This window comes from Martes martes (genome assembly GCF_963455335.1).
Source record: "Martes martes genome assembly, chromosome: 7".
Classification (NCBI taxonomy): domain Eukaryota; kingdom Metazoa; phylum Chordata; class Mammalia; order Carnivora; family Mustelidae; genus Martes; species Martes martes.
In genome coordinates this window covers 144,359,208-144,386,328 of record NC_137894.1, presented here as the reverse complement: position 1 = coordinate 144,386,328, position 27,121 = coordinate 144,359,208, and the positions used below count along the sequence as shown (strand labels likewise).

At 55.2% G+C, this 27,121-nt stretch overlaps 2 gene segments (V, D, J or C); both read left to right on the top strand.

The window, feature by feature from the left end:
* The window catches only part of LOC308346154 (immunoglobulin gamma-1 heavy chain-like), a 59,493-nt gene extending 57,596 nt beyond the window's left edge, over positions 1-1,897 (top strand). The window contains exons 2-5 of the C gene segment in view: positions 283-573; positions 848-895; positions 1,005-1,328; positions 1,427-1,897.
* LOC308346153 (Ig alpha-1 chain C region-like) overlaps positions 1-27,121 on the top strand; it is a 121,406-nt gene that overhangs the window by 57,883 nt on the left and 36,402 nt on the right.

Here is a 27,121-nt window from a genome sequence, read left to right as displayed (position 1 = left end):
GGGCTCAGACAGGCTTGGTCAGGCCAGACACGCAGAGGAAGCCTGAGGGGGGACCCAGGGCCAGAGGCCCAGGAGACCCTGACCCAGCGGTCACCCAGCCCGACCAGGCTGATGAGTCCAGCACCTGTGGCCGCAGAGAGCTAGGCCAGGCAGCTGGTCTGCAGACGTCCAGGAAGCACATGGGTGCTGGGCCCCGGACGCCCCAGACCTGGGCACCTGCTGTCCTGCCCTGACCGTCGCAGGGGTGAGACCCTGGTGGTCACACAACCTCCTCTCTTGTAGCTTCCACCACGGCCCCATCGGTATTCCCACTGGCCCCCAGCTGCGGGGCCACCCCCGGATCCACAGTGGCCCTGGCCTGCCTGGTGTCCGGCTACTTCCCTGAGCCTGTCACTGTGTCCTGGAACTCCGGCTCCTTGACCAGCGGTGTGCACACCTTCCCGTCCGTCCTGCAGTCCTCGGGGCTCTACTCGCTCAGCAGCATGGTGACCGTGCCCTCCAGCAGGTGGCCCAGCGACACCTTTATCTGCACTGTGGCCCACCCAGCCAGTAAAACCAAGGTGGACAAGAGAGGTGAGAGGACGGGCCTCAGGGAGGGTGTCCACTGGGACACAGGCCAGGTCACCTGGCCAGCCTGGACCCCAGGGCACACGGGAGGCACCACTGTCTGCCCCACCTGCAGCCTCCCAATTCAGGGAGGAGATCCTCTGGGTGTTGGCGTCCAGTGGCTTACCCCCCACTCCTGTCCCTGGTCTGGGAACCGTTCAAGACCTGGCCCTCCCCTACACCCACCCCAACCTGTGCCCAGCCCAGACACCCAGTAATGCCCAGTCTGCTCTCTCTGCAGTGATCAAAAGAGAAACTACTGACCCATGCAAATGTCCCAAATGTCCAGGTGAGTCAGCAGGTCTTTCCCTGCACCCCGAGCCGGTCTGGTGAGGGCAACGGATGTCCAAGAGGAAGCCCACCCACGATCTGACCCTGCGCTCTGTCTCCCTCAGCAGGCTCTGATATGCTGGGAGGACCTACGGTCTTCATCTTCCCCCCGAAACCCAGGGACACCCTCTCCATCTCCCGAACCCCCGAGGTCACGTGCGTGGTGGTGGACCTGGAAGAACCTGAGGTCCAGATCAGCTGGTTCGTGGACGACCAGGAGGTGCGCACGGCCAAGACAAGTCCGCGTGAGGAGCAGTTCAACAGCACCTTCCGTGTGGTCAGTGTCCTCCCCATCCAGCACCAGGACTGGCTCAAGGGGAAGGTCTTCAAGTGCAAGGTCAACAACAAAGCTCTCCCATCCCCCATTGAGAGGACCATCTCCAAGGCCAGAGGTGAGCAGCAGGGTGGCTGGGTGCGGGGAGGGTCTTGCAGACCAAGCGCAGCCCTCCACCCTCCGAGTGACCATCGGTGCCGACCTCTGACCCCACAGGGGAGCCCCATCAGCCCAGTGTGTATGTCATGCCCCCGCCCCGGGACGAGCTGAGTAAGAACACCGTCAGTGTGACCTGCCTGGTCAAAGACTTCTACCCACCTGACATCGATGTGGAGTGGCAGAGCAACGGCCAGCAGTTCCCAGAGGCCAGCGTCCGAACGACCCCGCCCCAGCTGGATGCGGACGGCAGCTACTTCCTCTACAGCAAGCTCTCGGTGGACAAGGCGCGCTGGCAGCGGGGAGAAGTCTTCACGTGTGCGGTGCTGCACGAAGCCCTACACAACCATCACGCACAGAAGTCCATCTCCCAGTCTCCGGGTAAATGAGCAACACGCCCGGCCCCCAGCAAGCCCCCACCCGCAGCCTCTTGGGGTCCCACGAGGACGCCGGAGCCCCCACCCCTCTGTACATACCTCCCGGGCAGGCGCCCCTGCATGAAATAAAGCACCCAGCACCGCCCTGGGACCCGGCGACGCTGTCATGGTTCTTTCCGAGGTAGAGCTCAGGACACCTGGGTCTCTGGGCCCCAGGGACAGCCCGGCTCCGGGGCCAAGGGGACACCGCTGGCGGGGGAGAGCGGGTCCCACGGGGGCCTGGACTCCGAGTGGGCAGGCCTGCACAGGCTGCCTACAGCATGTGGCCGGGAGTCGCCTGAGGCAGGAGAGGGGACTTTGCCAGAGGTGGCCGCCACTCCGGGCCGTCCCTGCAACCAGGAGCTGCCCGGGGCTGCAGGGCGTGGTCAGGGATCGCAGAAGCCCCTCCGGATCCCTCAGGGAAGCGAGCTCACACTCTTTCCCACTTCTGTACCAGCCCAAGTTGTGGGGGACGCTGGCCTGTCCTCCTGCCCTGGGCCCCCCGGGCCGCCTGAGACTCTGCGTGCTTGCTCTGTGCCAACACAGAGGCCGTGCCTCACCCGGGTGTGGGGACAGGCCCTCCTTTGCCCTCAGGCACTCCACAAACAGGCTCCCGCCCTCTCCCAGGTGTGGGAGTCCTGCCTGGGGCCAGGCCTGTCCACTCGTGGGGACACTCAACCTCGAGCCCCAAAGGGGCAGAGGCAGGCGGCCCTGAGCTCCCATGGAAGGGACCATCCCAGATGCCCACCTGGACGCTGAGTCCAGACCCACTGAAAACAAGCCCGTCCCACGGAGCAGCCCCATCTTCGCACACACGCAATCACACACGCACACACGCACGCATACACACATGTGCGTGCACACAGCCACGCGCATGTGCATACCTGCATTGCGGCATGCTTGCACGCGTGTGCACGTGCACACATGTACACCCGTGTGTGCACACAAGCACTGCGCGCGCACGTGCATGCAGGCTCATGCGTACACACATGTAGACACACATGTGTACGCACACACGGGCATGCACGTACACGCACAGGCCTTACACACAGGCCTCACACGGGACAACCTGCATGGGCCCAGACCAGAGCCGGTCTTGGGAACCCTCACCGTGGACACCAGCCCGATCCACACCCCTCCAGCGCCCATCGGCTTCTCAGCAGCTCATCCACACACTGACCACACCGACTGTCCCCCCCCGCCCCAGGGCACCTGCACCCGCTCCCAACATCCACAACGCCCCACACCCAGCTTGTCCTGATGCTCCCACCCACTCCTTCTCTCGGACACTCCCCGACACCGACCAGCCCTTCCCTGGGCTCTGCTGACCCCCCCACCCTCTGGACCTGGCCCCCGGGGGAAGAGGACATGTGCCGGTCAGGGCGCCTTCCCCCAGGAGGGTCCCAGCACAGGGCAGAGCAGAGAGAGAGGGGGTCCCCCACCGACCAGACCCCAGCTGGAGAGCCGGGGGTGCTGAGGCTGGTGCCTGAGGTAGCAGAGGGCTGTGACTGTCCCCCAGGGAATCACCCCTGGGGCAGGCATGGCACTGACCACCCCCTTCCTGTCCAGAGCTGCTCCTGGACGACAGCTGTGCCGAGGACCAGGATGGGGAGCTGGATGGGCTGTGGACCACCATCTCAATCTTCATCACCCTCTTCCTGCTCAGCGTGTGCTACAGCGCCACTGTGACCCTCTTTAAGGTGGGCGTCCCCACACGTCCCCTCACTGCAGCCTGCTGTCCCCGTGCTGTCCCCACACTATCCACGGGCTGTCCCCATCTGTCCACACGCTGTCCACATGCTGTCCATATGCTGTCCACATGCCATCCTCACACTGTCCCCATGTTGTCACCATGCTGTCCTCGACTGTCCCCTCACATCGGCCCACTCTCCCTACACTGTCCCCATGCTATTCCCATGCTGACCACACACTGACCCAGAATTGTCCCCATGTGGTCCCCATGCTGTCCCAACACTGTCCTCATGCTGTCTCCATGCTGCAGCCATGCTGTCCTACGTTGTCCTTATGATGTCCCCATACTGTCCCCACACTTTCCTCACAGTGACCTCATGTTGTCCACTGTCCACACACTGTCCCCATGCTGTCTTACACTGTCCCCACACTGACCCCAGCCTATCCCCAGCCTCTATCTGTGCTGTCCCCCTGATGTCCCAATGCTGTCCCCATGCTGTCCTTGCGTGGTCCCCATATTGTCTTCACACTGTCCACACACTTTCCCCGTATTGTTCCCACACTGACCCCATGCTGACCCTATGCTGACCAGACACTATCCCCATGCTGTCCTCACACTGTTCCCTCACTGACACACACTGTCCCCGTGTTGTCTCCACGCTGTTCCCACGTTGTCCCCACACTGTCCACTCACTATCCCCTCACTGACCCAAACGTGGCCCCACACTGCCCCCACACTGTCCCCATGCTGTTCCCACCCTGTCCCCACATTGACTCCATGCTGTCCCTATGCTATCCCCAAGCTGTCTCCACACTGTCCCCTACATGTCCCCATGCAATCCCTATACAGTCCCTACGCTGACACCACACTCTATCCTCCCTGTCCCCTTACTGTCTCCACACTGATGCCACACTGTCCCCTCACTGTCCACATGCAGTCCCTTCACATCCCCATGTTGTCCCCACACTGACCCAAAACTGTCTGCACACTGTCCCCTGGTAAAACCATTCTGACCCACCCCACGCTGTACCCATACTATGGACCACTGTCCACATGCAGTCCCTTCACATCCCCATGCTGTCCCCACACTGTCCTCAGACTATCCCCCCATGATGGCCCAGTGTCTCCACACTGTCCCCATGATGACTCCATGATGTCCCATCACTGTCCACACAGTCCCCAGCTGTTTCCCTGCTGTCCACACATTGTCCTCTCACTGTCCCATCACTGTCCCCATGATAACCACTCATTGTCCCCACACTGTCCCATGATGACATCTCACTGCCCCCACACGATGGACCACTGTCCCCACACTGTCCCCTCGCTGTTCCCACACTGTCCCCACATAGTCCCCTCATTGTCCCCACACTGTCCCCAGACTGTGCCCATGATGACACCTCACTGTCCCCACACAATGAGCACTGTCCCCACACTGTCCCCTTGTGCCCTCACTGTCCCCACCCTGTACCCAATCCCCATGCTGTCCTCATGATGACCCCATGCTGCCCCATCACAGTCACCACAGTCCCCAGCTGTCCCCATGCTGTCCACACATTGTCCCCACACTGACCCACACTGTCCCCACACTGTCCAGTGGCTGTCCCCAAGCTGTCCGCTCACAGTCCCCACGCTGCCGCCTCACTGCTCCCTCGCTGTCCCCACACTGTCCCCACACAATCCCCCGACTGTCCCCACACTGTCCCCTCACTGTCCCCACACTGTCCCCTCGCTATTGCCACACGGTCCCCTCGCTATCCCCTTGCTGTCGCCATGCTGTCCCCTCGCTGTCCCCTCACTGCTCCTCACGGTCCCCACCCTGTCCCCTCACTGTCCCCACACTGTCCGGTGGCTGTCCCCACGCTGTCCGCTCGCAGTCCCCACACTGCCCCCTCACCGCTCCCTCGCTGTCCCCACACTGTCCCCACACAATCCCCCCACTGTCCCCACACTGCCCCCTCACTATTGCCACACGGTCCTCTCGCTCTCCCCTTGCTGTCACCACGCTGCCCCCTCGCTGTCCCCTCGGTGTCCCCTTGCTGTCCCCTCACTGCCCCTCACTGTCCCCACCCTGTCCCTTCACCGTCCCCACACTGTCCAATGGCTGTCCCCATGCTGTGCCCACACTGTGCCCTCACTGCCCCCTCACCACCCCCTCACGGCCCCCTCGCTGTCCCCACACAGTCCCCACACTGTCCCCACACGGTCCCCACACTGTCTGCCCCATCGTGGTCCCCTTGCTGTTCCCTTCTGCCCCCTCGCTGCCCCCACGCTGTCCCCACACTGTCCCTTCACTGTCCCCTCACTGTCCCCACCCTGTCCCTTCACCGTCCCCACACTGTCCAATGGCTGTCCGCACGCTGTGCCCATGCTGTGCCCTCACTGCCCCCTCACCGCCCCCTCACTGTCCCCACACGGTCCCCACACGGTCCCCATACTGTCCCCTAACTGCTCCATCGTGGTCCCCTCGCTGTCCCCTTCTGCCCCCTCGCTGCCCCCACGCTGTCCCCACACTGTCCCTTCACTGTCCCCTCACTGTCCCCACACTGTCCCTTCCCTGTCCCCTCGCCGTCCCCTCACTGTCCGCACGCCATCCCCACCAGGACCCCCAGCCCTCTAGTGGTCCCGGGTGTGGGGTCCAGCTCCGGCGGGAGGCGGGGGGCGGTCCCCGGGGGTCCCGGCCACGCTCACCCCCTCGCCCGCCCGCTGCAGGTGAAGTGGATCTTCTCCTCGGTGGTGCAGCTGAAGCACACGATCGTCCCCGACTACAGGAACATGATCGGCCAGGGGGCCTAGGGCCGGCCCTCGCGGCGGGTGTCCAGGGCTGCCCTCAACCCCCCACGGGAACCGGCTGCGTCGGTTCATGCCGCTCGGCCCGCTGCCAGGCCTGCCCTCCTGACCTCCCAGCGCGCCACCCTCCGACCTCACAGCCGCCCTGGGCCTGACCTCCACCCTCGGGGTTGCTGGGCACCGTGGGCTGCATCCTGCCCCCGGCGCCCCGTTTGGAGACTCCACCGGACAGCAGGCTGCGCCCCCACCCTGAGCTGATGGACGCTGCTCACCCCTCCTCGGCAGCCACCAAGTTACTGCTGGGGCCGTGTGGACACTGACCCATCGCGGCAGGATGGCCCTCACCAGCACGGCCCCGGGGTCCCGTGCACGGTCGTCCTGGAGGCGGCAGAGGGCTGGCAGTCCCGGCGTCCATCTGGGCAGGGACCGGCCTCCAAGCAAACCCCGTCCCGGCCGGGCTCCAGAAGGCAGGACATCCCCAGAGCAGGCGTGTTGTCTCAGGCCCTGAGGAACCCATGGGCCGCCACCACCCCTCAGAGAGGCTTCCGGGTGCCACGAATGGTCAGTCAGACCTTCTCCCCTGGAGGAGATGTGCAGAGGAGGGCCCAGGCCTGTGGCCACTGCAGGAGCCCCCCGGGGACAGGGGGAAGGAGTGACGGCAGCCAGACTGGCCTCCTGCAGAGGGGCCTGGTGACCCGGTCCCCAGACGGGTGGGACGCAGCCTCCGTGGACAGAGGTGGGCGGGTGCGGAGAGGCCAGGACAGCAGGCCCAGCCTGCACCCTCCTCTGACCAGGACCCGACTCACGCTGGGCAGAAATGCCTGCTTGCTCCGGGCAGATGGGGGCAGAGACAAGACGACCAGAGAGAGTGCCCGCGGCCTTGGGGCCGGACCCAGGCGGACGCCTAGGACTGGTTCTCCGCCCGGCCTTTGAACGAGTGCCCGATCGGAGCCCCGACACGGGAGAGACGACCATGCAGGGGAGGACAGGCGAGCCCCCATGCCCCCGGGAGAGGATGCACACCCGTCACTCAGAGGAAACCCGCTGCTGTAGCTTGGGTAGCTTGATTTCTTCTTGTGAAATTGCCAGAGCGTGAAAATGTCCTTGACTGTTTCTTCTCTTTTTCTTTAACGACAATAAAATATCCTGAAAACTTCCATAACTTGCTGGGGAAAGTCTTCCTGTGTTCATGCTCCTGGTGAAATCCCGGCCTGGCCACACCGCGCTTTGGCTCCCGCCTGCCATGGGGGGCCAGGACCCCCACAGCCCCAGGTGCTCCCGGTGGGTGAGGAAGGCGTCCAGGAACGGCGCAGGGCCAGGGGCCAGCTGGGGCTGGGTGCAGGAGGGGCTGCCGGCCCTGGCCGTGGACAGAAGCAAGAGGCATGCGTTGGGTGTGTATTAGCCAGCGCGGGAGGCCAGACAAAAGGGCCACAGTCTGGTGGCTTCAACCACAGGCGTTTCTCTTTTCACAATCCTGGAAGCCAGCAGGAGAGACGCAGACCTCGCCCGGGGCCTCTGCCCTGTCCTCACGAGGCCAGCCCTCTGTGCATGTCTGTGTCCTCAGCATCTGCTCTTACAAGAACAAGAGGCTGTACTGAGGACCAGCCACACTGGGTTGGATGAATGACCTCCTTCTACACTCTCACCTCTCCAGAGACCCCATCTCCAAATACCGTCACATTCCAAGGTCCTGGGGTCAAGGCTTCAAGACTTGAATTTGAGGGACATGATTTAGGTTGGCCATGGGACAGAAAGCAGGTGTCCAGAACATTCCAACCCTCAGGGGCCCTGAGGGCTCCAGGCTACTGCCCTCAGTGCCTCAGTACCCTCAGTACCACACCCTCTATCCCCCTCACCCTACTCTTCTACCTAGAAGCCAATCGGCAGAGGGGCCACACAGACTGCCCAGCCCCCTCTTCCTCTCGGTCATGGGGCTACCTCCACTCCCATCTCCTGGACCACAGAGCGGCCCCCATCCCACCTGCCTCACGTGGGAATGCCAGCATCTCCCACAACTGGGGACCCCATGCCCTCCTGGATGAGCACCAGGCCCTTGGCACAACTATGCCCTCACCCTCAGGGCGAGAATGCCGACTCTGTGGTTTTTTATCCATTCTGATACCCTGTGTCTTTTGATTGGGGCATTTAGCCCATTAACATTCAGGGTAACTTTTAAGAGATACGAGTTTAGTGCCACTGTATTGCCTGTAAGGTGACTGTTACTGTGTATTGTCTCTGTTCCTTTCTGATCGACTACTTTTAGGGTCTCTCTTTGCTTAGAGGACCCCTTTCAATATCTCCTGTAGAGCTGGTTTGGTGTTTACAAGTTCTTTCAGGTTTTGTTTGTCCTGGAAGCTCTTTATCTCTCCTTCTATTTTCAATGATAGCCTAGCCGGATGTAGTATTCTTGGCTGCATGTTTTTCTTGTTTAGTGCTCTGAACATATCATGCCAGTTCTTTCTGGCCTGCCAGGTCTCTGTGGATAAGTCTGCTGTCAATCTAATATTTTTGCCATTGTATGTTACAGACTTCTTGTCCCGGGCTGCTTTCAGGATTCTCTCTTTGTCGCTAAGACTTGTAAACTTTACTATTAGGTGACGGGGTGTGGACCTATTCTTGATGATTTTGAGGGGGGTTCTGTGCACCTCCTGGATTTTGATGCTTGTTCCCTTTGCCATATTAGGGAAATTCTCTCCAATATACCTTCTGCTCCCTCCTCTCTTTCTTCTTCTTCTGGAATCCCAATTATTCTCATGTTGTGTCGTCTTATGGTGTCGCTTATCTCTCGAATTCTCTCCTCGTGGTCCAGTATTTGTTTGTCTCTCTTTTGCTCAGCTCCTTCATTCTCTGTCATTTGGTCTTCTATGTCACTAATTCTCTCTTCTGCTTCATTGATCCGAGCAGTAAGAGCCTCCATTTTTGATTGCACCTCATTAATAGCTTTTTTGATTTCAACTTGGTTAGATTTTAGTTCTTTTCTTTCTCCAGAAAGGGCTTTTATCTCTCCGGAGAGGGTTTCTCTAACATCTTCCATGCCTTTTTCGAGCCCGGCTAGAACCTGAGAATCGTCATTCTGAACTCTAGATCTGACATATTACCAATGTCCGTATTGATTAGGTCCCCAGCCTTCGGTACTGCCTCTTGTTCTTTTTTTTGTGGTGAGTTTTTCCACCTTGTCATTTTGTCCAGATAAGATTTGCTTTCTCCTCCTCTGGAAATCCGCTGTTCTCCTCCGTAAGTGAACTTGGTCTTGGCTGGATTTCTTGTGGATCTTCTGGGGGAGGGGCCTGTTGTAGTGATTTTCAAGTGTCTTGCTCGAGGCGGAATTGCACCGCCCTTGCCAGGGGCCGGGCTAAGTCAGCCGTCATCTGTCGGGGTCGCTTTCGGGAGCTTTTGTTCCCTGAGCGCTTTCCACAGAGCTCCGGAGGACGGGAGTGAGGATGGCGGCCGCCCAGTCTCCAATCTCCGGCCTGGAGGAGCCGAGAGCTCGGGGCCCTGCTCCTCAGTGCGCCCTCGGAGAAAAGCGCTCAATCACTCCCATGTCCCTGGCCTCCAGCCGCGCTCTGACCTCACCCAGCCTGTGACCAGTTCAAGGTAACCCCGGGCTGAGAGCTCACTCCTCGGCTCCGTCTCTGTCGCCGGCTTCCCCGCTCTAACACCTGCGAGCTCTGCGATACTCAGACACCCCTGATCCTTCTGTGACCCTGCGGGACCTGGGGCCACGCTGACCCCGCGTGGGCTTCACCCCGGTTTAGCCTCTGGAGTGATGTCCCTCCATGGAGCGGACTTTGTGCTCCGTTGCTCCGCCGCTTGCCGGGAGCCGGCCCCTCCCACCGCGGTCTGTCTTCCCGTCGCTTCGGATTCCCGTCTCCACCGTCCTACCTTTCAGAAAGTGGTCGATTTTCTGTTTCCAGAATTGCTGCTCTTCTTCTCTTCGGTGTCCCGTTGGATTTGTAGGTGTTCGCGGTGGTTAGATAAGCTGTCTAGCTGATCCCCTGCTCCCCGATGTCGTCTCAGCCGGCTACTTGGCCGCCATCTTGACTCCTCCCCTAGAATGCCGACTCTGTGAAAACGACCTCCCACCGGGCACTGAGGCTCCCACCTGTGACCCTCCAATATTGTCCTACAACATGGAACCAAGAGGAGGTGGATGAGAGGTAGGAGATAGAGACCCAGAGTATCAGAACCGTGAGGAAGGAGATGAGAGGTAAGACATAGAGACACAACCCTACAAGTACAGCTGAACTAAGCTAGAGGCAGACACATAGACATAGAGGGACTCCGTCCCAGGAACTGGCTCGTTGCCTGTGGGCGTCGACCAGCACATCGGGAACCTGCTGGGCCGCCCAGCAGCCTGGAATCTCAGGCAGGAGCTAACACTGCCGTCTCGGGGCAGAGCTCCTTCCTCCCCGGGAAACCTCGGGCTTTGTTCTTCAGTCCCTCGACTGCTTGGATGAGGCCCACCCACATTATGGAGGACCACGTCCTCTCCCTGAAGTGCACTGATTTCCCTGCACAGGTAGGATGCTGTCTGGTTGAATAGCCCGGCTGGGTGAGCGTGGGAGCCTGACGGTCACTCGGACCTCCCCTCGCTCCGTGCTCACAATGCGAGAGGTGGGGCCACGGTCACTGTCTTACCTGGAAGAAACTGCAGCCTCGAGGGCCTCAGCCCCTGCCTGCGGGGAGGGTGCCGGGGTGTGCACCATGTCTTCTGACCCCAGCGCTCATGCACTGTCCACACTACGTCTTGGAGAGGCAGCAGAACAACCTCCTGATCCGATCCCTGCCTTCAGTGACAGTCACAGCCCCCACACAACCCTCACAAGCCTCCTGAAGCCCACCAGCCCTTAAGCACCTGCAGGTTGCACCAATGTGAAACCTGAGGTCAACCTTCTACTGCCTCCCGACCTCCTAGAAGCTCTCTACCCTAAGCATCAGCTCAGATACACACCTGTCAGCTTCTCCTATTCCCATGCACACACCTCTAACTGCATCTCACACATGTACACCCCTACCAGCAGGCTCCTAGGACCCAGCTGGTCCCACCCTCCTCCCTCACTTGGAGGGAACCATCTGTCCACCTGTCCCTTGCATACCTAGTGTGACATCCATGGGCCCAAGTTGCAGAATCATCAATGTTGGGATGAGGGAAGCACAGCATGGACTGAAAGTTTGTATCCCCAAAATTTGTGTGTGAAATCCTAACCCTAAGTGTGATGGTGTTAGGAGTTGAGGCTTTCGGTGACCTGGGGTCATAAGGGTTCAGTCCCAAAAATGGGATTAGTGCCCTTATGAAAAAGCGAGTTCCCTTGCCACTCCCACCATGAGAAGATGCAGAAGGAAGATACAGTCCATGAGCCAGGAAGCAGCCTCCAAGGACACTGTGTTTGAATGAACCTGATAGGGGATTTCCAGCTTCCAGACCTGTGAGACACAATGTCCCTTGTCTGTATGTCTGTGGTCACTGACAGAGAAGCCAGATATACTGACACATGAGTCATCTGGACATGTGGACCTGGACAAATGGTTGTCTCTGAGGTCCCCTGGCCTGGTCACCCAACCCCAGGACCCAGGTCAGCCAACCAGCAGGGGGGTGCTTTGAATTTGACAATTTTCAGAGACTATGAGACAGAATTCTCAAGAGTAACAGAAACTAGAGAAAACAGATGAGAGATAAGACACAGAGACACACAGTAACAAAACTAAGAGGACGCAGAGCAAAGGTAAGAGATACAGACTCGCACTAACAGAACCTAGAGTAGACAGAAGACAAGTAAGAGATAGAGATCCACAGTAACAGAATATAGAGGACACAGATGAGAAGTAAAAGGTAGGGACCAATAGTAATAGAACCAAGAGAAGATGGAAGACAAGTAAGAGATAGAAACACACAGTTACAAAACCTAGAGGAGACAGAATACAGGTAAGAGAGAGAGACCCACAGTAAAAGAACCAAGAGGAGAGAAATGGGATTTGAGAGATAGAGACCCACAGTAACAGCACCTAGAAGAGACAGAAGGGAGATAAGAAATAGAGAACCACAGTAACAGAATCTAGAGGAGAGAGAACACAGGAAAGAGAGACCCATAGTAACAGATCCAAGAAGAGACAGAAGACAGGTAAGAGATTGAGACCCACAGCAAAAGAACCAAGAGGAGAGATATGGGAGGTAAGAGATAGAGACCCACTGTAGGAGAGGGGGACAAGATGGCAGAGGAATAGGGGACTCCACTTCAACCAGTCTCTTGAATTTAGCTGGATATCTACCAAACCATCATGACACCCATGAAATCAGCTTGAGGTGTAAGAATAGATATCTGGGTCTCTAAAAGCAGAAAAACACCACCATCCTAAGGCAGGAAGGGAGGAGTCATGAATCTGTGGGCAGATATCAGAAGATAAGCAGAAGGGAGAGGGATCAGCCCTAAGTTGGCCCCTGGAAAGTTATATAACGCTGGAGCACAAAAGTGTCCCAGGCAGGGGGACTGGGCAATAACTCGCAGAGTGGTAGCAGCCAGGAAAGGCTTTATAACAGCACTCAGACAAGACCCAGGAGCTGCAGGGGCACACCCAAGAACCAGGACCACTTGTGGATTTAGAAGCACAAAGGGCAGAGACAAGCGGGGCTCGTGGGTCAACTGCTGAGAAGATGGCCGTGGAGGCGCACCGCTTGTGGGAGGCTGTTTTCAGCAACAGTTACAAAAACGGAGACTGTGTGTTCTGGAGGGTTCGGTGAAGAGCAGAATGTGATTTCTCTCTGTTCTGCGACAGAGGCCTGGGTGTGGCCATTTTTGTTGTTGTTTTGTTCTGACCCTCAGAATAGGCACGGAAAACCACCAGAGAACAAAAGCTCAAAAAACAGGTTTCCACAGAGCCCAGCCCCCCGATGGGGGGTGGGGGCGGCCAAGATAACTCTGCTGAAACAGGGTTGCCTGAGAAATGCCGCAGCAGCCACCCCCCTGAAGGCAGGCCGGAAGAACAAGAAGACGCCAACCCTACGGCCCCCATAAAACTGTAAAACCCCAACACCAGGGGAAAATGGTATGTTTAGCTCCAGGCAGTGCCTTACTGATTATGTATTTTTCAGATACAACGCTTTCTTTTTCTTTTATTCTTTCCCTATGTTTCTTCCCCGTTTTTTCTTCTTACCTTTTTCTCGTTTCAAATAGATGTTTAATATAACATATTTCATAGTAGTTTTTTAACTTGTTCTTTTTCACACTTATATTTTTATATAGATATATGCTTCAGTGTAGCCCCTTTTTACCCTAGTCAATATTACCTTCATATATATACCAGTTTTATTTTCCCTGTAACTTTGGGTAGTGGTATCCTCTAACAACAGAGTAAAATACACCCAGGAAGAACTGAAAAACCCTACCTTGCCCACACTGAGAGCTTATAGCCCCCTTCCCCCCACCCCCCATTTTTCTTTTTTTCTTCTCTCTTTTTTCTGATTTTTAATTTTTTTTTTAATTTTATAGATTTTATTCTTGAGTTTCACTTTGGCTGTTTTTTTCAGTGGTGGCTTCCAGACACTCCAGATTTTCCTAGGGTGCATCCTGCCTGGATCGTGGTTAATATTTTGGACTCCATACATTCTCTCAACCACCCCTCAGCAGAGTGACGAGGAGGAGGAATTCCCAGAAAAGAAAAGAACCAGAGGCAATGGCCTCTCCCCCAGACCTAATGGGTATGGACATAAGCAAGATGTCAAAGATAGAATTCAGGATAGCAATCATGAAGTCAATAGCTAGGCTTGAGAAAATCATTAGTGACAAAATAAGAATCTCCTAGGGCAGAAACAACATCTAATCAGGCTGAACTTAAAAATGCTATGAATAAAATGCAGTCTAAACTGGATACTCTAACAGCCAGGGTAAATGAGGCAGATGAATAATCAGTGATCTAGAAGACAAACGGATAGAAAGGAAGGAAGCCAAGGAGGATTGGGATAAACAGCTAAAGTCCATGAGAACTGACTTAGATTAATGACGCCATGAAACATTCCAATGTCAGAGTTACTGGGATCTCTGAGGGGGTGGAGAGAGAGAGAGAAGGGACTAGAAGTTATATCTGAGGAAACGGTAGCTGAGACTTCCCTCATCTGGGGAAGAAAACAAGCATTCATGTCCAAGAGGCAGAGAGGACCCCTCCTAAGATCAATGAGAACAGACCAACACGCCAGTATATAACAGTAAAACTTACAGAACTTAGAGCCAAGGAAACCATCCTTAGAGCAGGTAGGGGGAAGAGATATTTTTTACATATGGAGAGAAGAACCTCAGAATAACCTCAGAGACCTGGAAAGCCATAAGGGGCTGGCAAGACATAGTCAGGGCACTAAATGAGAAGAACATGGTGAGAAGAACATACTTTATCCAGCAGGGCTGTCATTCAGCATGGATGGAGAGACAAGGAGCTTCCAAGACCGGCAGAAACTGAAAGAAGTGACCACCAAGCCATCCCTGCAAGAAATATTCAGGGGGATTCTACAAAAAAATGAAAGACCCCAAGAGTAATGTAGACCAGAAATTTACAGAGACAATCAGTAGAAAAGGGGACTGTACATACAGTGGGATGTCACTAAATACATATCTCCTAAATGCTCCCGTGAAACAGCACAGGGTTGCAGATTGGATACAAAGACAGGACCCCTCCATATGCTATCTACAAAGGATTCACTTTGGACCTGAAGTCATCTCCAGACAGAAAGTGAGGGGAGGGAGAACCGTGCCAACATACCTCACAAGAAAGCTGTGGTAAAAATTCTCACATCAGAAAAGTGAGAATTTGATTTAAGCCAAGGACTGTATTAAGATAGGCAGAGGGACACTATAGCATACTGAAGGGAGTTATCCAACAAGAAAATCTAACATGTGTCTGTTAGCCATTTGTATGTCTTCTTTTAAAAATTTATTTTACTTTTATTATTTTTTATTATGTTACATTTGTCACCATACAGTACATCATTAGCTTTTTTTTCTTACATTTTTAAATTGGAGTCTTCATTGTTGAATTATAAGAGTTCTTCACATACTCTGCAGACAAATCCCTTATCATGTATATGGTTTACAAAATATTTTCTCCCATTCTCTGGCTTGTCTTTTCACTTTCTTTTTTTTTTTTTTATTGTGTTATGTTAGTCACCACAAAATACATCATTAGTTTTTGATGCAGTGTTCCAAGATTCATTGTTTATGTGCAACACCCAATGCTCCCTGCAATCTGTGCCCTCCTTAACCCTTAATACCCACCTTAATACCCACCACCAGGCTCACCATCCACCCCCTCTAAAACCCTCAGTTTTTTTCTCAGAATCCACATTCTCTCAGGGTTCCTCTTCCACTCTGATTTCCCCCCTTCATTCTTCCCTTCCTTCTACCACTGTCCTCCATGTTACTCCTTATGCTCCACAAGTAAGTGACACCATATGATAATTGACTCTCTGCTTGACTTATTTCACTCAGCATAATCTCCTCCAGTCCCATCCATGTTGCTGCAAAAGTTGGGTATTCATCCTTTCTGATGGAGACATAATACTCCATAGTGTATATGGACCACATCTTCCTTATCCATTCATCTATTGAAGGGCATCTTGGCTCTTTCCACAGTTTGGCGACTGTGGCCATTGCTGCTATAAACATTGGGGTGCAGATGGCCCTTCTGTTCACTACATCACTATCTTTGGGGTAAATACCCAGTAGTGCCATTGCAGGGTCATAGGGAAGCTCTATTTTTAATTGTTGGAGGAACCTCCACAGTGTTTTCCAAAGTGGCTGCACCAACGTGCATTCCCAACAACAGTGTAAGAGGGTTCCCCTTTCTCCACATCCTCTCCAACATTTATTGTTTCTTGCCTTGTTAATTTTTGTCATTCTAACTGGAGGGCACATATTGCATGGAGGACTGGGTGTTATATGCAAACAATGAATCATGGAACGCTACATCAAAAACTAATGATATACTGTATGGTGACTAACATAACATAATTTTTTTAAAAAAAGAAAATCTTACTACCCATTTTTCTACCACTATAAAAAGAAAAAAAAAAACTAACAATTGTAAATATCTGATGCCCCCAACATGGGAGCAGCTAACTACATAAGCCAGCTGCTAATCAAAATAAAGAATCATATTATAATAAAACTTTAATAGTAGGAGATTTTAACACTCCAGTCTCAGCATTGGGCAGATCATCTAAGCAGATCAACAAAGAAACAAGAGCCTTGAAAGACACACTGGACCCCTTGGACTTCGTAAATATATACAGAGCATTCCATCCTAACACAACATAATACTCATTCATTTTTTTTTAGTGACGTATAGAGAATTTAATTTTTTTAAGCACAGTGCACTTTCTTTTTTTTTTTTCAGTGTTCCAGAATATTCATTCTTCTCGAATACACACGGAAATTTCTCCAGAATAGATCACATACTGGGTCACAAATCAGGTTTCAGCCAATTCCAAAAAACTGAAATTATTCCTTTATGTTATCAGACTACAATGCCTTGACATGGGAACTCAATCAGAAAAAAAAAAAAAAAATGGAAGGAACTCAAATACTGGGAAGTTAAAGAGCATCTGTTAAAGAATGATTGGGTCAACCAAGAAATTTAAGAAGAAATTAAATAATTCGTGCAAAGTAATGAGAACAAAAACACTTCAGTCCAAAATCTATAGGATACTGCAAAGGTGGTCCTAAGAGGGAAATACATAGCCATCCAAGCTTCTCTTAGAAAATTAGAAAAATCCCAAATGCACAAGCTAACCTTACCTTAAAAAGCAGGAGACAGAAGAGCAAATAAAACTTAAACTGAGAAGCTCCTTGCTCAGCAGGAAGCCTGCTTCTCCCTCTCACTCTACCTGCTACTTCCCCCTGCTTGTGCTCTCTCTCTCTGTGTCAAATAAATAAATAAAATTTTTTAAAAACAAGATTGATAAACCACTGTCCAGACTTATACAAAAGAAAAGAGAAAGGACCTAAATTAATAAAATCATGAATAAGAGGGAAGACATCACAACTAATACCAAGGAAATAGAAACAATTATTAGAAATTATTATCAGCAACTATACACCAACAAATTAAGCAAACTGGAAGAAATGGTTGCATTTCTGAAAACTTATAAAAGACCAAGAATGAAACAGAAAGAAATAGACAACCTGAATAGATGGACCAATAACCAGTAATGAAATCGAAGCATAATCAAAACCTCCCAAAAAGAAAAAGTCCAGGGCCTGATGGATTCCCAGGGGTATTCTACCAAACATTTAAAGCAGAAATAATAATTATTCTACCAAAGTTGTTTCAAAAAATAGAAACAGAAGGGAAACTTCCAAATTCCTTCTTTGAGGCCAACATTACCCTGATCCTAAAGCCAGACAATGACCCATCAAAAAGGAGAATTAAAAACCAATATCCCTGATGGGGTGCCTGGGTGGCTCAGTGGGTTAAGCCTCTGCCTTGGCTCGGGTCATGATCCCAGGGTCCTGGGATTGAGCCCCGCATCGGGCTCTCTGCTCGGCAGGGAGCCTGCTTCCTCCTCTCTCTCTCTCTGCCTGCCTCTCTGCCTACTTGTGATCTCTGTCTGTCAAATAAATAAATAAAATCTTTAAAAAAAAAACTGATATCCCTGATTAACCTGAATGCCAAAATACTCAACAAGATCCTAGCCAATAGGATCCAACAGTACATGAAAAGGATGACCCACCATGACCACGTGGGATTTATTCCTGGGATACAAGGGTGGTTCAACACTCACAAATCAATCAATGTGAAAGAACACAATAAAAGAAAAACAAGAACTGTATGATCCTCTCAATTGATGCAGAAAAAGGATTTGAGAAAATACACCATCCATTCCAGATGAAAACTCTTCAGAGTATAGTATTAGAGGGAACATTCTCAGTATCATAAAAGTCATCTATGAAAAGCCCACAGCGAATATCATTATCATTGGGGAAAAGCTGAGAGCTTTTCCTTTAAGGTCAGGGACATGACAAGGATGCCCAATCTCACCACTATTGTTCAACATAGTGCTAGAAGTCCTAGCCTCAGCAATCAGACAAGAAAAAGAAATAAAAGGCATCCCAATCGGCAAAGAAGTCAAACTATCCCTCTTTGCAGATGACATGATACCTTATGTAGAAAACCCAAAATACTCCACTCATCAGTGTGGCAGGATACAAAATCAATGCACAGAAATCAGTTGCTTTTCTATACTAACAATGTAACTGTAGAAAGAGAAATTAAGGAATCAATTCCATTTTCAATAACAAAAACCATAAGATACCTAAGAATGAATGTAACCAAAGAGGGAAATGATCTATACTACAGAAACTGCAGAACACTTCCGGAAGAAACTGAGGAAGGAACAAAAAGATGGAAAAACATTCCATGCTCATGGAATGTAAGAGTAAATATTGTTAAAATGTCTGTCCTGCCCAGAGCAATCTGCACTTTCGATGCCATCCTTATTAAAACACCATTGGCATATTTCAAGGAGCTAGAACAAAAAATCCTAAAATTTGTATGGAACAAGAGAAGATCCCAAATCACCAAGGGAAGGTTGAAAAAGAAAAACTAACCTGGGGGGCATCACGTTGCCTGACTTCAAGCTTTACTACAAAGCTGTGATCACGAAGACAGCATGGGACTGGCACAAAAACAGACACATGGACCGGTGGAACAGGGTAGAGAGCCCAGATATGGACCCTCAACTCTATGTCAACTAATATTTGAGAAATCAGGAAAAAAGTAGCCAATGGAAAAAAGTCTCTTCAATAAATGGTGCTGGGGAAATCGGACAGCTTCATCCGGAAGAATGAAACGCGACCGACCTCTTCCACCATCCAGAAAGATGAACTCCAAATGGATAAAAGACCTCAATGTGAGGCAGGAATCCATCAAAATCGTAGAGGAGAACATAGGCAGGAACCTCTTCAGTTTGAGCCACAGCAACTTCTTTCAAGATATGTCTCCAGAGGCAAAGGAAAAAAGGCCAAAATGAACTTTTGGGACTTCATCAGGATAAAAAGCTTCTTCATAGCAAAGGAAACAGTCAACAAAACAAAGAGGCAACCCACGGAATGGGAGGAGATATTTGCAAATGACGATACAGATAAAAGGCTGATATCCAAGATCTATAAAGAACTCCTCAAACTCAAAACTCAAAAAACTAATAACCCAGTCAAAAAATGGGCAGAAGACATGAACAGATGAACAGACATTTCTCCAAAAAAGATACACAAAGGGCTAACAGACACATGAAAAGTGTCCAACATCACTAGCCATCATAAACAATAAATTCTGGAACACTGAAAAGAAATTTTAAAAAATAAATAAATAAATTTTTTAAAAACACAGTGAGATACCACCTTATACCAGTTAGAATGGCCAAAATTAACAAAGAAGGAAACAATAAGTGTTGGAGAGGATGTGGAGAAAGAGGAACCCTCTTACACTGTTTCTGGGTGTGCAAGTTGGTGCAGCCACTTTGGAGAACAGTGTGGAGATTCCTTAAGAAATTAAAAATAGAGCTTCCCTATGACCCTGCAATTGCACTACTGGGTATTTACCCCAAAGACACAGATGCAGGGAAAAGAAGGGCCATCTGTACCCCAATGTTCACAGCAGCAATGGCCACGGTCGCCAAACTGTGGAAAGAGCCACAATCCCCTTCAATGGACGAATGGATAAGGAAGATGTGGTCCCTATACACTACGGAGTATTACTCCGCCATCAGAAACGATGAACACCCACTATTTGCACTGGCGTGGATGGAACTGGAGGGGATTATGCTGAGTGAAATAAGTCAAGCAGAGAACAACAATTATCATATGGTTTCACTCAGATGTGGAGCATGAGGAATAACGGAGGACCACGGGGAAGGGATGGAAATCCAAAGGGGAAGAAATCAGAGAGGGAGATGGACCATGAGACACTATGGACTCAGGAAACAAAATGAGGGTTTCAGAGGAGCCAGGGGTAGGAAATGGGGTAACAAGGTGAGTATTAATGAGAGCACGTTCTGTGACACGGGTGTTATACACAACTAATGAATCATTGAGCACTGCATCAAAAACTAATGATGTACTATACAGTGGCTAACTGAACATAATTTAAAAAATCAAATTGTAATTCATTAAAAGAAGAGATAGAAGCCAACAGTAACAGAACCAAGACAAGAGAGATGGGAGGCAAGAGATAGAGACCTATAGTAACAAACATACAGGAGACAGACAGAAAACAGATAAAGAGACACAGTAACATCCTTGATGAGATAGGAGACAAGTAAGATATAGAGATGCACAGTCAAGAACCTAGAGGAGACAGAACACAGGAAAGAAATACAGACCCCCAGTAACAGATCCAAGAGGAGACAGAAGACAAGTAGGAGATAGAGACCCACAGTAACAGAACCTACAGGAGACGGAACACAGGTAAGAGAGAAATCCACAGTAACAGACCTAGAAAAAAGATAGGTTATAAGAGATAGAGACCCAGGGACGCCTGGGTGGCTCACTTGGTTAAGCGGCTGCCTTCGGCTCAGGTCATGATCCCAGCGTCCTGGGATCGAGTCCCACGTTGGGCTCCTTGCTCGGCGGGGAGCCTGCTTCTCCCTCTGCCTCGGCCTACCACTCTGTCTGCCTGTGCTCTCTCGCTCTCTCTCTAACAAATAAATAAATTTTTAAAACATTAAAAAAAAGAGAGAGAGAGAAAGAGACCCAGAGTATCAGAACCAGGAGGAGACAGAAGACAGGTAGGAGATAGAGACCCAGAGTATCAGAACCGTGAGGAAGGAGATGAGAGGTAAGACATAGAGACACAACCCTACAAGTACAGCTGAACTAAGCTAGAGGCAGACACATAGACATAGAGGGACTCCGTCCCAGGAACTGGCTCGTTGCCTGTGGGCGTCGACCAGCACATCGGGAACCTGCTGGGCCGCCCAGCAGCCTGGAATCTCAGGCAGGAGCTAACACTGCCGTCTCGGGGCAGAGCTCCTTCCTCCCCGGGAAACCTCGGGCTTTGTTCTTCAGTCCCTCGACTGCTTGGATGAGGCCCACCCACATTATGGAGGACCACGTCCTCTCCCTGAAGTGCACTGATTTCCCTGCACAGGTAGGATGCTGTCTGGCTGGGTGAGCGTGGGAGCCTGACGGTCACTCGGACCTCCCCTCGCTCCGTGCTCACAATGCGAGAGGTGGGGCCACGGTCACTGTCTTACCTGGAAGAAACTGCAGCCTCGAGGGCCTCGGCCCCTGCCTGCGGGGAGGGTGCCGGGGTGTGCACCATGTCTTCTGACCCAAATGCTCGTGCACTGTCCACGGTCCACACTGCATCTTGGAGGAAGCCACTAAGGGTAAACCCCAAAATCTGCACGTAAGCGCTCCTCAAACCCTTGGCTGATCCCTCGACTGGGCACCTGTAGAGGAAACTAAGGAGGACCCAACGGGAACACCAGCCAGGAGGCCAAAGCACAGAGGTTCCGGCTGCTGACACACACACAGAGGCTCCCACGCACACACGGGCTCCCACGCACACACGGGCACAGCTGAGAAGCAGCACGTCCAGGTGCAGAGCGGCCCCAGGCCAGTGAATACAGGAGCAGCATCGTGGGGCCACGCTCGGCACCTCTACAGGCAGGAAGGTGTGACGCCAGAGCCCCAGAGGCTGAGGGCACAGTGACTGCTGGGTGGGGCAGCCAGGCCTGCTCTCGGACACAAGGGGGACGAGCCAGGGTGATGCTGGAGGCAGGGCAGGGCCACAGCCCCAGAGAGGGGCAGTGCGGGGTCAGCACGGACACGTGAGCTCAGAGCTCAGCTGCCGCGGTGGGACCCAGGAGGAGATGAGATCATTGTCCTCCAAGACCGCAGGACCCCAAGGGCGGCTGGGCTGCCGACCGGGCCCAGCAGCAGCAGCCGCACGGTTCGTCCCGTGTCTTCGGCACAGAGCCCGGAGACCGGCTGGGCACGGCGGCCCCAGCCCCCAGCCGGGGAAGAAGGAGAAGGGGGTCGCCAGGGTGGGCCGGGGCTGCCACGGAGGCCAGGCCCGGCATGCTCCCCTGTGTGCAGGCTGCACGGACTGGCCACACCTGGCCTGGGCCCGCGGGGGCAGCAGGCTGCAGGGTGGGGCTCTGCCCGCCCTGTGGTTTCTCTCAGAACCGTGGGCCCTTCCAAGAACCGGGCGCTCGCCCTCTGCCTCCCACGCAGCACCTGACCCAGCGCCAAGGGTGGGGCAGGACAGGCTGGGACAGGCTGCCCTGGGGGGGCAGGGAGGTCGGGCTAGGCCCCGTCTCCCCCAGGCCTCCCGTCCAGGCGTGTCCGGCCCAACCACGCCGCGGCATCTCCACGTCTTCTAAATGAGCCTGAGTGTCCCCCGAGGGCACCACACCGGACGGAGGCGACCTCCACACAGCCTCCCCGCACGGGCAGTGCCGGCCCTCGGCACGCTGGGCCCAGAGGGTGGGTTCCCGGCGTCTCCCGCTCCAAACGGCCGCACGAGGCCTCGCAGGAGGGCACGCTGGGAGCGGGGCCGGCGGGAGCGCGCGCTGGGAGGGCCCCCCATCGTGGCCTCCCCGACGTGGGCGCTCGGCCCTTCCGGGGGGTTCCGGGGACACACAGGACATGCCCGCAGTGTGAGGGTGAGGCCTAGCCCACCCCACCACACCCGCACACACATCACTGGTGTCTCGACAGTGCACGGCCGCCCCAAAGGACCAGAATCCGATGCCACTCCGTGGTCCCCACGGCCGTGGCGACACCCACAGATCCATGACACAGCCCACCCCGGCTGCACCAGACACAGACACAAGACACACGTCTGGCGGAGCCGCCGGCCAACCGCACGGTGGGCCCAGCCCGCCCACAGTCCCCGCCGGCCCTCCCTGGACACACCACCCGCCCGCAGCCCCAGTAAGAGACGCGGCGGCACGACACGGGCTCGGGAAGGAGCGTGAGGACGATGCGGGAGGCCCCTGCCGGCAGGACGCCCAGGGCGGGCCGGGGGCTCACGGCCCCGCACACTCACCCCCAGCCCACTCCTCCAGGCAGTGGGACACAGGAACAAGGGAACGTGCCACAAGGACCCCTGCATCCACACCTCGGGCACGAGGCCACGCAGGCTGCGGCTTCTCGTGCCCAAAGCAGCCACGACCCTTTCCTCGCAGGGCTGCCTCGGGGACAGCGGGGATGGCGCCCGGCGCCCCCTCCCTTCCTGGGGCATCCCGGTGACCACCACGCTGTGTGCGGCACGGCGAGTTAGCCGTGGCGTCGGGGGAGCGAGCACACGAGAGGCCACGGAGAGGAGCCCACTGCGTCCACGGCACAGGGGCTCATTTCAACCCTGACGTTGCTGACACACTTCCCAAGAACTTAAAAAAAGAGGAACTCCCAGGGCTGCTGAGGCCCCCGGGGGTTCCCACCCCGTTTCTGGTCAGGACACTGAGGCCGAGCTCCCCTCCCCCCAGGCTGGTCCCAGCTGAGCTGAGCTGTGCTGAGCCGAACACGGTGGGACTGGGCTGGACGGCAGAGCTGACCCGCACCCCGAGACAGGCTGCTGGTCCCGTCCCAGGGCTGGAGGCTGAGGGTCAGAGCCAGGGCCCAAGCCCAGGCCCACCAATCACCCACCTGTGTGGGGGTCTCACATAGCCCTAGAGCCCACATTCCAGTCTTGCTCACGCCCACGCACACACGCACTCACATGCACACACGCGTGCGCACACACGTGCTCTCAGGAGACCCGCCCCACACTGGTCCAGAGAAGGAGACGCCCGCGGTACGGCCATCCCGAGCGCCCAGCCAGGCTCTGCTCTAACGGCGACCGAGCTCACAGGGCCGTGACCCGACCTTAGACCAGCGGCTCCGTCTTTGCCCCCAGCACACCCTCTACGTCTGCTCCGGCCGCGCGCGACCTGCAGGAAACTCGCAGACATCCAGACACGTCCCCGTGACGTCGGAGCCACGCGGCCTCGCTCGGACTAAACGCGGGAGATGGTCTGGAGCCTCCTGGAATGTCCTCGGTCGCGACGATCTGTACCTCTTGATGGGAGAAACGCCGCCCTAAATGCCGCCTCCGGGGCCCGCGCGGGTCCCAGCAGCTGCCCCCCGGGCCTCCAGGAGCACCTTCCCTTTTCCCTTAAAATTGTTAAAAAGGGAGTCAGGCAGGAACAGGCCCTCTATCCTCCCCGCATGGCCCAGACCCCTGTGGAGTCGTGGCGAGGGGGGAGGAAAGTTCTGGAGCCGGACACTGGATACGGCCCAAAAGTACACATAGGCGGCTCGAGAGAGAGTCAGAGAGCGCGATGGGCGGGTACGTGGGTGGGGGCAGGGATGGACGGTAGATACACAGACGGACAGAGAGGGGTGGGGACGGACGGTGGATGGGCAGAATCACGGGTGGACGGACAGGTGGAGAGATGACAGATACGCAGGTGCACAATAGAATAAAATTCTAGGAGAGCTTTGTCCGTTCTGCGCCGACGAGACCCACACCCTCCTGCAAGGTTCTCGGGAGCCCAGGCCTAGGCGCCTCCCTCCCGTCTCCTGGACCGAGGGTCCCCCAAGGGCAGAGCTGAGTCTCTTCCTTCTCTGGTGCCCCCGATCAGAAGACCTGCCCCATGGACCCCAGCATGAGGACAAGGGCCGGGCTCACACCGACCGCGAGAGCCAGAGGCCATCGCACCCGGCGGAGTGCACGCAGCCCGAGCCAGGGAGGCCGCTGCGCTGGTCACCGGTCAGGAGGGCCCGTGGAGGCCCAGCACACGGGGCGCACAGCCCGAGAGCAGGCCTCGGGGTGGACGGCGCCAGGGACGCTGCCTTCATGGCCCCCCGGCAGGAAAGGGCCTTCTCGGGGCCCCTCGGTCCCTCTTTCTCTCCTGCTGTCACGAACCCAGCACGGTCGGCCGAGTGCTGGCCCCCGAAAGCCACGTCCACGGCCTAATTCCTGGAACCTGTGAATGCCACCTTGTTCGGAGAACGGGTCTTTGCAGGTGTGGCTGACGTTAAGGCACTTCGGATGAGATGGGCCAGGCCCGGGGTGTGACGGCGGGTGTCCCACAAGAGGCTGAGGAGGAGGGGCACGGACGGAGAGGAGAAGCCCCACGATGGTGGGGGCAGGGCTGGGAGGGACGGGGCCACGAGCCCAGGGGCGCTCCTCACAGGAGGACGGTGTGGGGTCAGGCCGGGCACAGCCCCTGACCCGTGGAAGGTGCCCTCCCGTCAGTCAGAACAAAGTGCGTGTCAGATCTCTTTCCTGACTCCCTGGTGATGTCACGAAGCTACAGCAGTCTCCGCATGACTCACGCTCCCCTCGCGGGTGCAGGCCGCACCCGTCCCCCACACCGCCGTCACAGTGCCGTCATCCCCGTGACTTCCTTCTCTTATGACTGGAAGACAGTGTCCTTTCCCACTAGGTTTAGACATAACGAGAGCGGAAGGGAGCGTTTGTACACACCCGGAGCCGCTCCGTGTTCCAGGTTCCGCCATGACGCGTAGCTTGCTTGCACGCTACGCTTGTTACAAAGGACGACCCGGTGTCAGCAGCCGATCACAGGGACTCAAGGCCACAGGTCGCACTGGGCTCAGCACCTGTGAAGTCCCGGCGAGCCGGCTCCCAGCCGCAGGCCTGCGGGGCACTGTCCGTGGTGCCGCTCCGGGCAGCCCCGCCGGGAGGACGCTGTGCGTGTGCTCCCCACCTCGCCGCCCGCCGACGAAGCTCCCTTCCGCAGAAGATCCCCTCTGCTCCCCTGTCCCTTCTTCGCCCCCTCCCCCAGCCCCGGGAACACCTCATCTCCCCTCCCTGTAAATGTGCTTCCTGCACGTACAGGGGGACGCGGCGGTGTGAAGCCTGCGGCTGGCCCCGACTCAGCACACGCCGACCAGACTGGCGTCCGCACGTGCCCGCAGGGGCTGACGGCCGGGCGGCTCCTCAGGGACGGGCCTGAGGGCAGCAGGGGTGCAGGTGGGCGGGGGCTGGAGGCACCTTCACGCCAAACACGTCCCACGTGCCGATTCCGCCCCGTCAGCCCTGAGGAGAGACAAAACCCCGGCGGCGGACGTGCAGGGGAGGCCACAGCAGACTTCTCTCTCCATCGGCGTGATGGTACACGGGCTTGGCCTCCCGAAGCCTGACCAAAGCCCCCACTGTGCACCTGCCTAGTGAATGAGGTGCCCGAAGGGACACATCCCTCCTCACATGCCCAGCACGCACCTCCCGCCAGCCTTCCTGGACAGGAAATCTCCCGATTCCGGCCTGTGTGCCGACCCACAGTCTCGAGAGCATTTGCAGGAGGGACGGAGGTGCATAGGCCAGTGCGTTCTTCACAGCTGCAGGGAAGTGTCCCGGGCTGCGTCCTGACATGCCCTCGGGGAGCTCTATCCCTCCCTCTCCTAGAGAATCTAAAAGTCTCGTTCACTCTGTGCGGACAGCCCGGGACGGGGCCACAGGGCAGGCCCAGGGGACTCGATGGCCACGCTCTTCCGATGGGCACGGGCGCTCCCCGCACAGGCTCCCAGGGCACAGCCTTCGGGGTGGGGGCACACCCTCCCATGGGCCTCCCAGCTCTGCTTCCGGGGTCACAGTGAGACCCGAGGAGGTTGCTGACACGGTTTCCGCTGGGTGTGGGGACCCGGGACACGGCGGCCTTCAGACACGCTGCCCTCCAAACGCACACTCGACATCCGATTCTTCTGAGCTGTCGGCACGGATGGAAGAGGAGGACGACACTCTAGGTGGGGGGCATCGTGCCGTGTGGACAAGACAAGTGTGAGGCTGGTCTGCAGGTATGCGTGGGACAGTCGGTGACGACACTCGCGGGGGCACGAGGAGGAGCCCGCCAGGGCTAGGGGCACCTCA